At 43.6% G+C, this 18,558-nt stretch overlaps 1 long non-coding RNA gene across 2 annotated transcripts in view; it reads left to right on the top strand.

Moving 5' to 3' along the window:
* The window catches only part of LOC128852390 (uncharacterized), a 49,415-nt gene that overhangs the window by 9,857 nt on the left and 21,000 nt on the right, over positions 1-18,558 (top strand). For both annotated transcript variants that reach the window (XR_008450212.1, XR_008450211.1), the window contains exons 3-4: positions 3,271-3,414; positions 4,526-4,587. This is a non-coding gene — a long non-coding RNA (uncharacterized LOC128852390). The remainder of the gene's footprint in view (positions 1-3,270; positions 3,415-4,525; positions 4,588-18,558) is intronic.

Here is an 18,558-nt window from a genome sequence, read left to right as displayed (position 1 = left end):
AAGCACAATAAAGTCTCCCTTAGCCTCCTTTTCTCCAGATTAAACTATCCCAGTTCCCTCAGCTGCTCCTTATAAGACTTATCCTCTGACCCTCCACCAGCTTTGCTGCCCTTCTCTGGACATGCTCCAGCACCTCAATGTCTTTCTTGTAGTGAGGAGCCCAAAACTGAACGTGGTATCCACGGTGTGGTCTCACCAGTGCTGAGTACAGGGAGATGATCACTTCCCTAGTGCTGTTGGCCACACTATTGTCCATCATGTCCAGCTTTTCATCCACTAGTACCCCCAAATCCTTCATTACAGGGCTGCTCTAAATCTCTCAACCCCCCAAGCCTGAATTAACACCAGGAGTTACCTGATGCAGGTGCAGCAGGACTTTACACTTGTCTTTGTTGAACCTCACGAGGTTCACATGGGCCAGCGTTTGAGCTTGTCCGGGTCCCTTTGGATGGCATCCTGTCCTTGAGGCATCATCCTCTTTTCCTTTCCACATTTATGTGTTAGATGGATCTATACTTGCTAAACCCCATGTGCTCCACTACCAAAATTTCTTAGCACTTTGGGAATACAACAAATATTTCCTTATTGTAGTGCTGTAACATACTTTTACAGTTTTATTTGATGACTTATAAAGAAGATTTAACAAAGCTGTATATAAGAGGATGAGTGTTCAGTCTCATAGCAGCCTATATACTCAGGGTGCCTTCACTTTCAATACCAACCTTTCTTCCAATTTTTCTCTTTGAGAAGGTCCCAGCTGTGCTATGGAAGGACGAACAAGCCCTCACCTGCCCCATGCCATTCCACTTTGGTAGATTGAGCTTATTTCTTTGCTTTTCTTAGCATAAATTAGAAAAATGATGGTCTCCTACAAACCCGGCAAACAAATGTGTTTCCTAAGTACAGGAAAACATCCTAAAGCGAATGCTACACGTGCTGGCACAGAAAACCATGGGCTTCCTAGTGCAATTATTAAAGCTTTCTCCTCACTCTGGACCCACAGAGCATCAGTAGTTCAAAGCCAGCCCAGTGTGAGCTCAAGCAGAAGGTGTGTCAAGATGGGCAAATTCATAGGTCAGAGCTCTGCTCAACAATCCCCTGTGAGCCAGTCCAAAGGACCCACCTGCATCCTGACAGCCATCAGCACTGGCAGGTGGGGATGAGGATGGTTCCCATGACCACCCCAACTCCTCTCAGAGAAAACCCCTTTTGGCTCTTGGGTAACACAGCCAGTCTTACAAGGCACATGGTGTTAGTCCAGGGTGAGTAGCTGATAGGAGTGGATTCAAAATGTTGTGTGTGCACTGAGACATCACCTTTCTAATGACACAATTAGACTCTTTTTCTTCCCACAGATCTCTGCTTCTTTCAGAGTCCATGAGACACAGACTAGGAGAAAGAATTATGGCAACACGGAAAACTGTCAACTGTTCTTCTTGTGTTTGGGAATACTCATATCATTCTGCTAATGGAGAAAGTAAATTTGCGTGATTTTGGACATGCTGTTGTACTAGGATTTGCAAATAGTTTATGTGCATTTTATCAACAATTTAAACAGAATACTATATCTAATTCCTTATAGTTTAAGTCCTTAGGCTTTATAAAGCTAATTCAGATATGATGTAAGCATAATGCAAGTGGTACAAAAAAATAAAGACTCCTGCTCCCTCAAACTGGGCTGTAACTGGGACTTCCATGAGCATGTATTTGGTTCACTTGATGGAAAGATTTAAGCCTATTCAGATGGCTTTGGCCCAGGTACCAAGAGAAAAAAGGTCTTATTCTTCTCATTGTGCTTGTAATAAAACAATCAAAGAGTAAGAAAAACAGAGGTTATTTTGGCATGTCAGGTATCAATACCTTTAATAAGTAAGCCTGTATGTCTATTAGTATGGGTGTGACAGTGTATTCTTTCCCTTGCTCCAAGGTGACAGCTAGTTCGGAAAGCTGAGCTAATGTCTTCCATGCAGATAAATGCTGAAGATGGCATTTCACAGCTGTTCTCTCCTGAGACATGAGGTCAGAAAAGGATGATTTATTTCCACCTGCGAAATTCCTTGGTTTCTCACTGGTACCTGAAGTAGTTATGCCACTTGTGGGTGAGCTAATGATGAACCCATACATATTTGTGGGTTTTATCTCTAGAATCATACCAAATTCCTTTCAAATCCCCAAAAGAACTACTTGTCAGGCTGATTATTCAGTCCCAGTCTCTTGGAGAGGCACTGCCATGAAGGGCAGGATGGTAATAGTGTGTACGAGATTGGTCTAAATACAGTTGCCACTTTCTGAGAAAAGGGTGTTAATACTAAGAGAAAAGGAAAGCCTTGAGCAATAAATCTTCCTTGGGAAGGACGTGGCATGGCTAGATAGGAAGGGGTAAGAACATGCTGATATAATTTATGCCATAAAAGTGCAGGGGGAAGCACAAGAACAAAACCTATATATTCATTGCTCTGCATGCCCAGCCTGCCAGAGCTGCAGAGATGAGCTGGAGCTGCACCAGCGCATACTGGGATGAGGCACCCCAAGAACTGTGGGGCACCAGGTGAGAGCAGCAGCGTACAGCTGCCCTGCTGCAGGGCCAGCTTTGTCCCGGGCATTACTTTGTACGGGAATGGCAGAGAGCAATACTTTTCTCATTGAGGGTAGGGCCTAATGAGTTTTTGTCATAAGCTTATAATCTGGCCTCCAGCCCAATTTAAAGTTCCCACAGAATGACAAATTCATGAATGGATGGGGATGCTAGCCTGAGTTTTTCCAAAGTAATTGTTCTGATTTGGAAACTGTTTGTTCTCTGGCCAAATGTGTTGACCTTCATGAAAATCTTGCTGATGAACTGAAATGTTCAGAAAGCAGGCAGAAATGCAGCATTCTTGGTGTTGCTGGCCAGTTTTTCTGTTAGGTATACTTCATTTATCACTCTAAAGTGGTGCAAGTAAAATTGATTTTTTTGACACTTTAGTCATCCATCCATCACCTGCATTTTTCCTGATATCATTGCACTGCTCTGGGGGGCATCTGGCATCTGTTTACTCTTGTACTGAGAGCTTGCTTAAGTGAACTGCTGATGGAAGCATTCGGCATTTCTCTGCTCATTAGAGCTGTTTTATTTGTTTAATCAGCATCTCTGTGCTCTTGGCTGTCTGTACCCTGTTAGGCAGTGCCTATGCTTCTGTGTTGGTATTGGATGAGGATTACATTGCGATTCAGCTTGATCTTTCAGTTTAACATGCAGCTATCGTTACTTTTTTATTTGCATTGGGCCAGACTATCACATCGCAACTGAACTACATCAGTTTATGTCTGGAGAAGGGCCCTGCAAGTGCAGCGTTCTTGAAAATGCTGCCAAAAGGAGACACTGATAGATTAATTGCCCACAGCACTAACAATGATCAAAGCAATCACTCTCAGGTGAGGTTGTGATGAAAAATAAGGGCAAGCCATGATGATTATACCATTGCTTACAGGAACAATGTGTCCCTCACTGAACACCTTGGGGTAAGAAGTCACCCCTGGAGACTTGTTTTAGTAATGGCAGAAAGCTGGATGAGAGGTATGAGAAGATTTGCTGCTTGCTTTCCTTTGCTGCTTGTTGTATTTTTCAGAAGTTACAGCAGGAGCTGATGATGAAGACAAGTGTTAAGACAGAGTGAAGAAAGAGATCTGCTACTGTGAATGAGGGTGTAGTTTTTGATGGGTCTTGTAGCAGGCATATTAAAATATACTTATTAAAGAAAAATACCCCAAACCAGTACCTTCTGTTTTCTCATTGCAGAAGGGGCAGAAATTAAATAAATTTTAAGAGGGATTTAAATGCAAAGTTTGTAAAGATACAGAGAGGTTATTTCAGACAGGACTGCGGTGCCGTGTAACAATAACAGATACAGCCTTCTAGACAAAAATTAATTCTTTGTGCTTCATTACCAAGGCTCACATAGATCTCTGATGTCTGATTGTTGTGCTGATATTTCACTAATTCTTTTTGTGCCTAATTGAGGCATCCTATTATCCTAGAGGAAGGCTAGGGGACATGGCATGACTAACAGACCGATCCACTGGGTTTTCTGTATTCATGAGGTTCCACTTCCATAAAAAGGAACTGGAAATCCTTTTCACCAGGGAATAATATATGAGGCTCAGGGTGGATGAAGTTTGTGTGCACTGCCTAAAGGGACAGGTATTATGAAAAGAGCTGCTAAAGCTTTTTTGTATCAGTGGGAAGCCCCTGATTATCACAAGAGGATCTAAATCAAAAGGTGACATTCAGAAAACCATTAAGATAAAAGCTAGGATGAATTCCTTTCCAGCCTCACTTAACAGAAACTTTTGTTTAAAATCACCTTTCCTGAAAGAAGGAAGGGAAGTCTGATCTATGTGATTTGATATAGACAGCTCACTCCTTAATTGGGTACAGTCAGCTGCTTAAGAAAGCAATAGCTTAGCCAAAAGAGGTAATGAGATTAATGGCAGAGGTAATAAGAATGTCAATATATGTGACAAATAAGTGTTTCTAATCTTTCAGCCATGGAAGCACAATGGAGAACATTGTACCAGCTACTTCCGGATGGTCTTCCAGGACAACAGGTACAGATGTGGCATAGATAAAATTACCTCCACCAGGATAGCTGGCTTTCCTTGCGCATGGTTTTGTGGAACTTTAGGAAATTCAAACGAATGTTTTTTTGGCTACTTTTCTAATTTCTGTTTGCTTGTTCTGTGGATGCCCTGCAGGGTTGTTGCCTACAGTGTATTACCCAATGCTCCTAGTTTTGAATGGAATATGAGACTGGGCTGTGTCCTTTCTCTCTGAAAACTCTCCCACACTTCAACAGTTCCCACTGCTTGGCCAGGGCTTGTAGCAGAGAAATGTTTCAGCTTTGTTCCCTTTTTTTCTATTATAACCTTGTGACTTTTCCCAGAAAAATGTATAGGGGAGGATGGTGTGTGTGACTGGTTCTCTTTTCTGTAAGCCTGAGACTTGAAAATGTGGATTGAGGAAAAATCAGTCACAACCATTGTTAACAGTGACAACTGTCAAGCATAAAGCTTATTAGGCCTGATTTCCATCCGGCCAGTCCTTCTCGTGTACAGCCGGCAATGCTGTCAGCCTAGGTGTTCCCTGGGAGCTGCTGCTGACTGAAGTTATCCCACAGCTTCAAGATGACTCTGGCCAAGATCTCAAGACCTAGTAACTAGTAACCAAACAGTGCTCCTCTCTGCTCTGATAACAGACACTTTCAGCAGCACAGATCTATCTTGCTGTGTCTTTGCTCTCTCCTCATGTGCTAACTGTATCCAAGTCTCCGTAGCAGCAGAAATAGGCAATAAATGGATTGCTTTATTTGCTGAAGTCAGATCTGTAGGTATCTGCTTGGCTGCATGATGGTGTGTCGTGCTGCACAACTGGGCCTTATCGTTGCCAGCTATTATTGAAGGAAATCTATTAAATGAGTAGGTTGTTTGTATTATGTAGGATATGTACCAGTTCAAAGCTACCTGCTGCCTTCGTGAGTTATAGCAGGCTTTTTTCATAACAACTCCTTTTTTTCCTGAGAGTTGTCTCTTTCTCTTGCAATGCTGGATGAGAGGTCCTAAAACCCCTCCACCAAACCTGCAAACAGCTATAGAGCCAGATCCATGGTGTGTTACACTATAACCTAAATGGGATGCTGAGGAGCGTGTTTGCAGAGAACTGCCCTTGACCCCTGCCTCCCACATGGCTTCTTGGTTCACCACCATGTTAAGGCTGCCTGCAATTCAGCATCTGGCTTGGCTTCTTTTCAAGGGAGATGTTTTAACCTTTGGAAGTTTAAATATTCATATTAAATTCTAACCAAGGTAGGCTGTGATTTTTGTTGACTGCACTTCACTGAAGTGCCTGTTTCTGTGCATGACTCTAATATTTAGTTACAGCTAGGAGAGTTTTATCTGCAGAGGGATTTGAGCATGAAATATAAGATGAAGCACATATGGCAAACAGTCCTATTCACAGTCGTGTTACCAGGATTGCCCCTGGTGAAGACAGAGGGAGTGGTTTTGGGTCCTGCAGGAACTCGGTGATGGAACCCATCACAGCCCAGCTTTGATGCCTCCGTTGCCACAAGAGAGACGCTGTTTTGCAACCTCTCCTGTACAAAATGCCTAATTTAGTCTGGGACCAGAGAATACTGACAATACATCTCCCTTACAAGACGGACATCAAGGCACTGGAGCGCATCCAGAGAAGGGCAACGAACCTACAGAAGAGGCTGGCAAACAAATCTTATGAGAAGCAGCTGAGGGAACTGGGAATGTTTAGCCTAGAGGAAAAGAAGCTGAGGGGGGACCTTATCACTGCCTACAACTACCTGAAAGGAGGCTGTAGAGAGGTGATAGGATGAGAGGAAATGGCCTCAAATTGCACCAGGGAAGGTTCAGATTAAATATTAGGAAAAATTTCTTCACTAAAAGGGTTATCAGGCACTGGAACAGGTTATCCAGAGCAGCAGTTGAGTCACCATCCCTGGAGGTAGTTAAAAGATAGTTAGACAAGGTGCTCAGAGATATGGTTTAGTAGTGGACAGGTACATTTGGACTCTATGATGTCAAAGGTCTTTTCCAACCAAAGGATTCTATGGTTCTACATGGCACACTAGAGAAGTATCAGCAATAGTTCATAGGTGTAAATTCTAGTTAGAGTGCTATAATGACTGTCTATTATCCAGTAAACTGATTAGATTACCATGTATGTGTATATAGGCTATTACTTTCTTTTCCATCTGCTTCTAGATTTCTCTCTTGTGCAATTTTTATTTTAGAATTTTGCTTTTTGTTATATTTCTCTCAATTTAGCAGAGTTGAAAAGCAGTCTCAGCCCTCCTGGTTTTTCCTATTCTTCATAAATCTGTCTGGCAAAATGCCAGAGCTAGTAGTGGGTGCAGGCATAGCTCTGTTATGTTCTATTGGGTGAACACTTTTTATTTCCTGCTTAGTAAAGATCACGCTAACAGCCAGCTCCAAGGAGTTGAAGATGAAAATAGCTTGAGCCTGTCTTCCTGCTGGAGCAGAACTGTTATCTTGCATTCACTCCCTATCGCTTTGTCCAACTTAATTTTAAATGTACCAGGCTGTGGAGTTTCTGCCACTTTACTCTTGGGAGATAATTTTGCATATCTCACTGCCTCGAAGTCCTTCATGATACTCTACATTTTTCTTTCCTGTATTTACCCTTGAATGATAATTCTATCCTGGTCTGTTTTGCTAAATGGCTCCTTGCTCTTCATAGTATTTAAAGCCTGTCAAGTCTCCCTTGTCATCACTTGAGTGTGCTACAAGAATTAACTCTTTGAGTGTTGGTCTTTTTCTGCTTGCAGGCAATTAAAGTTTTTGCCATTGACTTGGGAGGCAACACTGCAAATCTTCGAACCTGCCTCGTAAGCAGAGTGGTGAAAATTATTCTTTGATTCACAGTTCGGTACAAAAAAATAAAGAGAAAAATGATGTCATCATGAATAGGGCAATTTGCTTCCTTTCAAGGAATAATATATTTAATCATCACGTATATAGATTTCTAATAAAAATGTTGATTTTAATTGTAAAATAAAACTACTTTGCTTTTAGCAGTCCACTTAGATCTTCTTTGCAGTCATTCGTTGCATTTTGTTTAGCTTGTTTGTATCTCTCCACTAACTTCCAGCTACATGAACTATGGAAAGGGTGCTTAGCCATGCAGATCTTTAAAGGTTTGCAGCACTCACAGGTAAGAAGGTTAATAGCCAAGATGATTTAGTGTTTCCAGTCACCTGCTGCATGAAAGATTTCTTTTGCGTTTTTATTGTTTGAGAAGCCACAATAGATCATTGCAAATACTGCAAGGAGATGCATTTGGCATGTGTTGAAGGACATGCTCCTTTAATACTGAATGTGGCTTGTTTCTTGGGGCAGGTATGAAGCTCACCAGGGGTGTAGAGACTGGAGCCATGCTAGAAACCCCTCACTGAAGTAGAATTCTCTCACTGAGAGAATTGGTCCATACCTACAAAGTTGTATTCAAACAGGGTCCCCCAAACTGCTGTCAGGGAAGAACAGACAGAGGACTTGGGATGTTAAAAGCAGTCTTCCACATGTGATTCCGGTACATCAAAAGTGCTGTCTGCACAGTGACACATTCCTTTTGTTGCTACCTACTCACTCTTTGTGTTCAGGATTTTAGTATTTAGTGATCTGCTCTTCTCTACCATAAAATGTCTTCCCTTCCTTTCTGCAATCCTCTGGGTCTTCCTATCACTTCACAGTTAGGATATCTGAACGCCTGGCAAACCATGAGCTTCGTAGCAGACATATCAGTAGGGAAGTACAAGGCAAACACATCCTTCTCTCCTCACAGCGTGTACAGCTGCCACTTCAACGTGCATGTACCCACGGCCAGCGGGCCACCAAACCCAGCGCTACAGTCTGTCGTATGTTTTGTTAATATGTCTGTTTATAGTTTAAACCATAATGTTATTTCTCTCTATCTGAGTATTTCTTTCATAGTTTTTTACATCTGGAGAGCTTTTTTAATTGGACTGCTCTCTGAATAACAGAGCAATGCTGATATTTTGCACATATTTACAGACAGTCCAAAGCTTTGTCCTAATGTCCCAAATGCTTAAAGAAAACGACCCATGTCTTCACTGGCATCAGATAAATATGTTGGTAGACCATCATGTAAAGCTGTAGCGTAGTCTTTATTCCCCGAGGTAGGTCCTCTGGACGCTGTCCATCTGCCTGACTTGAGCTACCGTGAGTTCCACAGCAGTCACCAGGGCCCGGGAGAAGCTGGAGTTCTTGTAGGACTCAGGCAAGTGGAGGATCAAGGTTAGGAACTTGCAATCACAGTCGATCATATAGAATAAGCAGAAGACAGGAGTCTCTAACAAGCCTGTGACCCATCAAAATGCAGCAAGAAATTTGCAAACAGAGATGAAATCCGTTTTAGTTAGTGAACCACCACAGGGGCTGGATGTGAACTAAACACCTTTGGACTTCAATCTTCAGACTTCCCAGTAAGAGAAGCTTGCCTAAAAGGCAGTTTCCTCAGTTTATGGGATAAGCAGTCTAACAAACGTATTCAGAAAAATGAATTTTAAATGAATCTACTAGTTAGAATTGCAAGCTTAGTAGATTCAGAGGGCAAGTGGTGAGGTGGAATATATTTGGGTCTCAGTAAAATATTTTAGAGGAGTTCCTCAAAAATCATTGAAATTGCCTTGGCTCTCACAGAGACATAGCAGTTTTAATAACTGCCCAAAGCATTGCTGATAAAGGGCAGCCTGTGGCAAGATATCAGTGGAAGAGTACAAGAGAATTATGGAGTGGTACTGAGATGTGCAATGTTAAATAGTCTGCAATCTATATTGAGAAATATTCCTTTGCAGGAGCCAGGTGGAGCAATAAGCATTACCTGGCTGCTCTTCCTGGAGAGTACTGTACAGTGGGGACCTGTGGGCTCAGAGGAAGGAAAAATAGCTAGAAAAAACAGAGTGAAATTTGTGGAAAATGCAACCTGATCCCAAGATATAGCTGCTTACTGGAGCAAGCCTGGGAACAGAAATCCCAAAAGAGATTTAATTTTGGTAACAAATAGTGAATGATACATAAAGCTGCAATGCAACAGGCTTGCCAAGATATTATTCTTTACTGATTTCCATGGTATCAGAGCACTGCAGAGATTATATAAATGGATACTTTCTAGAGAAACTCTTCTCCCTACTAGATTATGTTAGAAATTTTATTTACCAGCCTTTGTATTTTGCAGTGAAGGGATGGGCTAAATTGAGAGGAAAGGGACTTGTATTCAGGCTTGATTGCAGTAAGATCATCCCACTCCTGCAAAAGAAAACTGAAGGCTGTATAGATTAAATTGCTGTCAGCACTCCTCTGTTCTGAGCCCACATAAGCTTCACCCTAGCGCAGAGAGGACCACTGCCCCTGGTAATTGCTGCTTGTCTCTGAAGCACCGTTCTGCTCAGGAGTTAAAACTTGAATCTAATCTGCTACTGAAGGACCAGCCAGAGGACTGCCCGAAGTACCGGCATGGTGCCTTCACAGCAGCACGTGTGGGAGAACCTGTGGGCTGCTGAATTTTCTGGCAGATGACATGATATTTTATTTCACTCTATTTTTAGAAACTCCAAACTTTCTTTCCTAAGTGGCTTACAGTGCATTAGTGATAGTGGGAGGTGGCAAATGCATGATTCAGTGTTGTACCCTCCAGTACAGGGCTGTCACACATGGATGAAAGAGCTTTTAACTCAGGGTGGGAATGGGCTATTTGGCTGTAAGGGAGGTCCAGAAAGATGCTCCTGGGAGAGGAGCATGTGCTCTGCGTACCCTCTGTCTCTGTCCTGTAATATGCCCTTCTTCCTAACGCACTACACCCCTTTACCTAGTTTTCAGTATGTTTTAGACCTGTTTCCTTTGGAAGGATGTTTCATGTGAACTCTTGGACTATCCGTTTTGTCAAGTCTGTTAGCCAATTTCAATTGAATTTGGCTAAGGGGGCCTCAAAGACAGAAAGGATACTGTAAGTTTAACAAAAAAAAGTTGTATGAAAGAGAGAGGAGCCACCATTCCCAAGTTTGCCTCCGAGTCTTCAGTGCTGCAACACGTCAACCTGCGTGCTGTCACCAAAGTAGTCTTCCAGGGTGAGCTGTAAGGCAGAAAGAAGCTGCATTTTATAAAGATAGAAGGAGATAAGATGGAATTGTACTGCGATTTAGTGCAAAATTCAGTCAATTCCAAGGCACAACCCCCAGAAGATCATGCCTAGTCATCTCTGTTGCTCACTGGGCTGCTGCATCCCACCCTGGACTTGGCCTGGCCCTGGGGAGCTGTAGGGTCAGGAACTGAAGTCAGGAACAGCTGAACAAACCTTGTGTCTCTGAACAAAGAGATCTTAATAGGAGGAGGAATAGGCAGTGTTCAGTATGTCCCCAGATAGTACACTGGTGTCCATGAATCATAAGTTGCTCTGTAATCACAAGTCTGAGTCCTGTCCTTTTCCCCCGGTATAATCCTATTAAAGATCACAGCGTTGCAGCTCGTTATGAGAGAAGAATTTGACCTACGCTCCCCCCGGAGGTGCTGTAATGAGGGCTGGTCTGCGTCGGGGGGCTGTTGCTATGCTGAGAGGAAGGCAAATGAGGCAGATGTTTGGGGAAGACATTGTGTTTTCTTTGTTTTTAACTGCTAATAAGGCAGCAGAAGAGAACAGTACACTGACTGATTCAGTGTGTCTTGGGGCTGGAAACACCCTCCCACTGCAGCTGCAGGAGCCGCTCAGCTCTGTTAGCCATCCACCCTGGAAAAAACAGGACATCAGGTGGAGAAGTACAGCTTCTTCATGTTTCCTTTCACATAAAATTACAGTGGTGGGCTTATTCCACACTGCCTTAGTCTAGCTAGAGTTCAAGTGTATTAAAGCCACACCCTGGAAAAGGTTGAACTGGAGCTGAAGCAAGAACAGTAAGTAGCAGAGCAATAAAACTACACTCATACGTGTACTGGCCCATCACCAGCAGGCTGTTCTTGGAAGCAGCAGAGTCTTCGAACAGAGAACCAGGCAGAGAGAGTTTGTATCAGGAAGGCTTGTGCAAATCACAGTGCATCAGTTCATGAACATTAGAGGTCAATTAATATTGGGGGTCATCTTATCCCCAAAGGTCCTTGCCTTGCATTAAGCCAGATGCCTGCAAGGGGTTCATACTTCACGAACACTGCAGTCTACGAAACAGATAAAAAGAGAAATAAGCGAAATGATTTGCAACCACAATAATCTAGACATGAGATATGATGAACAACAGCAGAGTTGTCAGTTCTACCCAAACCAAGCATTAACTGTTCCTGTGAGTACCTACAAAGAAAAAAAGGTAATATTTTATGCTGCCCTAGGGTGTTCTGCTTGTGTTCTATAAACACTGAATTACACTAACTTCCCCGTGTGAAGCAGCTTGCGCTATTGCTAATACACTGCCTGAGAGCCTAGCAGGCACCATCAAAATGCTTTAGCTAAGAATATGCAGCAGAGCTCTTAAAGGGCTCCCAGCCCAGGCACTCTATCCTGGCCCCACAGGAGCCAACAGTCCCCTCCCGGCCGCTCAGAAAGGCTACCAGGATTCTGAACAGGCATGAAGCACTTTAAAACATACTTCAACCTGCAAGAGAAACACAACTTGCTGCTACTGGGGAAATGAAACTATACTCAAAGAAAGCCATGGCTGCAACTAGTCCTGGTGGCTTTGTTTTAAGTGCATTACAATAATCCATTGAACATACTTCACTTTTACTCCTTATACCTCCCACACACCCCCAAGAAGAGCTAGCATTTCAGCTGGATTGAGAAGACACTCCCTCCACTCCTAGCCTGGCTGCACAGGGAGCATCAGACGTGGCAGGAGAGATGCAAAGGGCTGCTCTAAACTTGGCATTTACAGTTTGTATGGAGCCTTCATTCTTGGTTTTGTTTCAGTGCTTAAATGAACGTAGTCTATTCAGAATTGCCCAGGAAATGGAAATCATAGGAAATTCATACTGCAGATGTAGCTCCCTTTTTTTTTTCCCTTTGGCAAAATATTCTTCACAGACATGGGGTAGTTGCTGCTTGGACGTGACACAATCTCTGCCATTACACTGGAGAAGGTTGAGTGCAGATATTCAACTGTAAAGAGCGGTGGAGGTTACTAGAACCATGCCAGTTTTCATCAGCAGTTGTAAAGGGCTTCCTGAGTCCATATCTCCCAGGAAACTATTTATCAGGGAGTATAAAAGCCTTGCTTTCCCAGCTATTGCATCTCTTTCAGGGAAGAGCTGTGGAAGTGTGGCAAATATCAGTGGGATCCTAAGGAGCAACAGAACTTGTGGGAAAATCCGTGCATGGTACCCATGCAATGCTGCTTGCCAAACAACCTTTGAAGCCTTCCTTCATGTTGTTTGAAAATACGTGAAAATTAAGTTGTTTCTGAGAAATATTAGCAACTTAATATTTTACCACCGGAAAACATTTTATTGCAAACTTTACTACTGTTTCTCTTTATGTCTGCAGGGCCTTTATTTGGTGGAAAATCCATCTTGGCCGGTGTTATTTTGAAGTGGAGGTAAATTAAGCATGCAGATGTCTTCTTCAAATGAGCTAAGGATGAAACCCTGTGTCGCTGTTGGTGTGGATTATTCCTGTTCAGGACAGACACTTGTACATAGCAGCACTTACAGACAGAGCAGGCACAGGCTTCCAAGCCGGACATCAGCACAGAGGCGAGAGTTATCCTTCTGCTATGCTATCCAACTTACTGTCTCATTGAATAACTTGGCTGCAGTTAAACTTGGTTCTGCCATCCAGACTTTTTTTAATAAACTTAAGTCTCCATTAGAGTGCTCCAGAAAGTTTGATATGACATCACTGCTGAATAAACAGAAACCAATATTGAGCGGATTTGCTGGAAAGTGCATTCAAGGCTTCAGCTATAATGCCAAAGTTCAGACTGATTCAAAATACTATAGATCCCTTGTGATTTATAACCATCTAATCAGTGTTTTAAAGCAGTTATGGGCAGGCAGGGAAAGCAAAGGTGACCTACCAGAACTGAGTTGCCTATAAGAAAAGGAACAAAACAAAACAAGACAGCACCATTCTGAAAGCAGTTTGAACCCTTGATGTACCTCTAGAGGCTAGTAGGGATATTTGTGCACTCACAGCCCAGAAGGCCAACCGTACCCTGGGCTGCATCAAAAGAAGCGTGACTGGCAGGTTGAGGGAGGGGATTCTCCCCTTCTAGTCCTCTCTTGTGAGACCTCATCTAGAGTATTGTGTCCAGCTCTGGAATCCCCGACATAAGGATATGGTACTGTTTGAATGGATCCAGAGGAAGGCCACAAAGATGCTCAGAGGGCTGGAGCACCTCCCCGATGAGGGCAGGCTGAGAGAGTTTGGGTTGTTCAGCCTGGAGAAGAGAAAGCTTGGATGAGACCTTATAGCGATCTTCCAGTACCTGAAGGGGGTGTACAGGAAAGCTGGAGAGGGACTTTTTACAAGGGCATGTGATGATAGGAGAGGGAGAATGGCTATAGATTGGACATTAGGAATAAATTGTTCACGATGAGAGTGGTGAGGCACTGGCACAGGTTGCCCAGGGAAGTTATGGATGCCCCATCCCTGGAAGTGTTCAAGGCCAGGTTGGATGGGTCCTTGGGCAGCCTGATCTAGTGGGAGGTGTCCCTGGCCATGGCAGGGGTGGTGGAACTAGGTGATCTTTAAGGTCCCTTCCAAACCAAACCATTCTATGATTTGTATTCTTTTCAATGGAGCAAGCTGCAAAGCAAATGCTCTCCTTTTGTGTCCCTGTAGCACAGACCAAAGGGAGCACTAAACCTCAGCCAGAACCGGGACAAGTTATCTGTAGCTAACTGCATCACTGTTTCTTCCCTTCACCCCTCAACCATCAGCGTGTGCCAGTAAACTCTTACCTCTACTATTCCTCCATCTCTGGATGATGTGGGCAAGTTGCATTTGTGTAGTTGTGATGACCACTTGTGCCTAGAAAATCTGTATCACACGGAGGGGGAGGTAAAGCTGGAAGGAGCTGCATTTGGCAGGGAAAGTTTGAAGGAGACAAGTGTCCAGAGAAAGCCACCAGGGTAAAAATCAGTGTAACTATGCCAGCATGTTGGAGATGCTTAGACAAGCAGACCAAGATCATTTACCAGCTGTTATTTAAATGTTTCTAGGCTCCTCATGGGCACCAGAGAGAATTTAATTGTCGTTTGAAAGAGGATGCTGCACTTTGTGGTTCAAACAGAATTTGTCAATCTTGTGGTTAACAGAGTAGTCCCAAAGGGGCCATAGACCAGAGAAAAAGTGCGCGGCGAGTGCAAACAGCTAGGGGAAGCTGTGTCTGGTGAATATATGCTTCTACTGCATGTGTGATAAAATGATCTTGCTTCTCCTTCTGCTTTCTGGCTGTCTCTAACATAGGCAAATACAGGTTTATCACAGCAGGCTGCTGCCATGCAGCACCCTCGGATGGCACTGTAGATGACTGTCAGGGACTGCTCTTTCAAGCTGCCTTCAGATGGAGAGTGTGGGAGAAGGTGCCCTTGGAGGAACTGTCAGAGATGGAGGAGCCAAAAGGAACAAGCTGGAAGGGGAGGACCAAAACCAAAGGAAAAGGATGCCGTAAGGTCAAGACAAGACTGGGGGGGAACAGGAACCTGAAGAGCTGAGGAAGGAGACACCAAGGAACACAAGATACAGATCAAGGAGCCAGTGATGGGGTTAACGAGGTTTAAAAAATAGGATGGCACTGTAGGACTGATGTGAACATTGTGGAGTGGTAGTTCCCAGCTTAGGTTTAGACACTAGGGTTAGTGTGTGTTGGAGTGGAGCTTTACCATGATAAGCAAGAGCCAATTACATCAGTGCTGTCCAGAAAGCCCTCTGAGCAAGCTGTAAAAGCAGCAGAAAGACAGGTCAGCATTTGGATGTCCAGTCCTGTTGTGTCCTGCACTGACACAACTGCTGCGTATGCCAGGACTGTCAACATCTCTGACAATGGCAAGTCCTCCTTTAGCTCAGGCTCTGACCAGGCACCCTCCTCAGGTTGCCTGTGCTGACACCAGCTACTTGCTCCAGCCCCAGAGCACCTGAATGCTGTAAGACTTCTTGCTCCAGCAAAGCAGAAGAGTCAAGCTCCCCCTCAGTTCTTCTCCGAAAGAGAGAAGATGGAGTTTTTTCATACTGTGCTATTTTTAAACTGTTTGAGAAATGTATTACTAACAGAAGAACAGCATAACTGACATTTCCCAGAATCAGCTGTTAAAAGTGCACAACACAGCTCCTCTTGGGCAGTCCAGGAAAGGTAGAACAACATAAAATAGACTGCAAATAGAAAGAAAAGTCAGGAAACCATTACAGAGCTCTGTAAGCAACACCCCAAAGTCCTTTTTAGCTGTTAGCCTTTTTACAATTGAGAGCGATTAAGCAACAAGACCACTGGAAGGTTTGTTTCCCCATTGAATCCTAAAAATATCTCCAGCTTATAGCCAGTGAAAGGTACCACGCTGACAAGGCCAGAGACCAAAGGCATCTATCCAGATGTTACATAAACCTCTCTAATGAGGATTTTCTTTAAAGTGTGGGTGGGTGCCAGCGATTTAAGCTATGACCTTTCCTGCAGGATGGATGCTTAGGAGCACTCTGTGATGTTGGCATCTCTCCACTATGACCTGGGCTGAGACCCACCAACTCACTTCACATGACCTGCCAAATGACTCATGTCTTCCCTTATGGAGGCAGCATGTGGCATCAATTACTGTACCTAAAACTCACTCAGAAACAGGCACAGGTATGACAACTCATAACAGCTGCATACAAAAGGGACTGCAATGTTCCATATAATCAAATAATTACTGCTTCACTCAGACAGTAGAACATTGTCTTTCTGAGGGCTTATTATTTCTGAGACCTGTTAAAGATAAGTTTTGCAGTGGTTATTCCAGACTAATTTTCATGTAGAATAAATTCATAATGAATTTGGGCTCTTCTGTGTCCAGTGTGAGACAGGAGGTAGACAAAGAGATTGCCCTGGCCTCTTCTGAGTTTATAATAGGAGAAGGAATGCTCCTGGTCAGAGCACACCAAGAGATGCAGTGGCATTGCTGGGAGGTAGACTGCAGCAAAAAAACAGGTTTCCTGAAGAGCCTTTCAGAAACCCTTCCTGTTGAGTGGATAGTAAAATTTCTAACAAGGTCATAAATGTGCCTTCCCCACTTCCTCTTTATTTTCTTTACAGAACAAAACCCAAATCCATTTCTTCCTTGCTTTTGTGCAAGCAGTTTGAAATGCAGTTTCTGTGTTGCAGCTGGCCAGCTCTCTGTTTGCAAGGAGTGAGCAAGATCTGAGGTAAGCATCTCCTGCCAGCTAAGGAGCACCATCAGGATGCCCCAAAGTACTCTCGGTGCCACCTTCAAACCTGATATGCACAGCAGGCTGTGCACTTCGTGTCGTGAGCCCAAGCTGGGCTCCTGTCACCTGCCTCCTGCACTGCTGTGATGGGGGGCACTGGAGAATGCATCTCCCAGCCTTTGAAAGATTTGCAGGAGAGAGCAAGCTAAGAAGTCTGCAAGCAGTACAAACGAGCCTGACCTGCTGTGCCTTCCTCACTTACAAACCATAATTTGTAAATATTTGTAGTGGTACCTTGCAGGAGGCAGGCAAAATGCGTGGAGATGGGGAAATTTTTTCAGTTGGAAAAAAGAAACATTAGCAGATGTCAGTGGCAGCATAGACATGCCCTTGGACAAAACACAGGCACTAGGAATTGCTTGGGGACCTGATACGGGTTATACACTGAGCAGCTACTGTGCACAAAGACACAGGTATGTTTTGATTCAATATTTTCGCTGCGGGGCACCTTGTAGATGTAAGGAGCCTATCTACTGCAGGGCAAGTACTGCAAGTTAGTTAGAGGAGGTTGTTGAAAGATCGCTAACAGGCTTTGTTCTCCAGTAGAAACATTGTGTTCATCTTATGAAAGGTATGTAAAGCCCAGTGGTGACATTTTCAGTCTGGTTGTGATGATACTACAACTGCAGGAAAAAAAAAGCACTGCTGCGGGAGACTTTAAGATTTGCTGCTTTCCTTACTGGAGGCTTGTGTCTGTACAAAACACAGGTTTGCTTTCATGAATAGTTGCTCTAAAGTGTCAGGCAAATTTGTACAAAGTGATTTGGCCTATTTTCCTGTTTGCTTCTGTTCTCCTACATGGACTCTGCCAATGCAGGCTACCGGTGGCTCCCTGGTATGATCAGGCACCTTTGATAGGTGGTGAAATCATGTTACCTGCAGTTCCCCAAAGGCAGGGTTTGTCTGTTGTGTCTAGAGCTGAACAATATCCTGTCCAACGAACAGACTAGCCTGAACAAACTCTTAATCCTCTTCTGCCTAACAACTCCTACCAAAGGAGGTCTAAGCTGCTCTGTGGACACTTAATGAATGAGCAGTGATGGGTTGGAAGGACACTGTTTGTGTCTGGGCCATATAGATGCAGAAGCTGTCACAAAGATGGTTAAGAAATGTGACCAGGGCTGCAAAGCAAGTGTGCAGCAGAGCCAGGAGCTCACCCTCATACCCTCTTCCCTTCTGTAGAAGAAGTAGCCCTAGGAAGGACAGTAGAGAAGGAATGGGTGTGGGAAATGTTGGGTGAGGGAATCAAATGAGCATATCCATTTTTATTTCTACATTTTGCCCTTGCAAAGTGGGAAGATGTGGTGTAATTTGCCTAGAGGGTGGTTTCCAGAACTGGAAATATTTAATTAAGTGAATTATTTTCCTAGTAGTACTTTAAGAGGTTATATCCCAAATTAACCATGCATTAGACCTAGCCTGAGCTCCATTTTGATATGCTCAGTGGACTGTGAGGAATTTACTGTCAGATTAAGAGAAACAAAAAAGGTAGAAGTCGAATTGGTGGCAAAATGCAGTTTCTGGCTCCTTGTCAAAGCTTCTGCATGCCTCATTACCTTGGTTTAAAGCCAACAGAG

The sequence above is a fragment of the Cuculus canorus genome, chromosome 5 (assembly GCF_017976375.1).
Source record: "Cuculus canorus isolate bCucCan1 chromosome 5, bCucCan1.pri, whole genome shotgun sequence".
Classification (NCBI taxonomy): domain Eukaryota; kingdom Metazoa; phylum Chordata; class Aves; order Cuculiformes; family Cuculidae; genus Cuculus; species Cuculus canorus.
The sequence above is the reverse complement of the archived record's forward strand: the minus strand, read 5'-3'. Positions and strand labels throughout refer to the sequence as shown.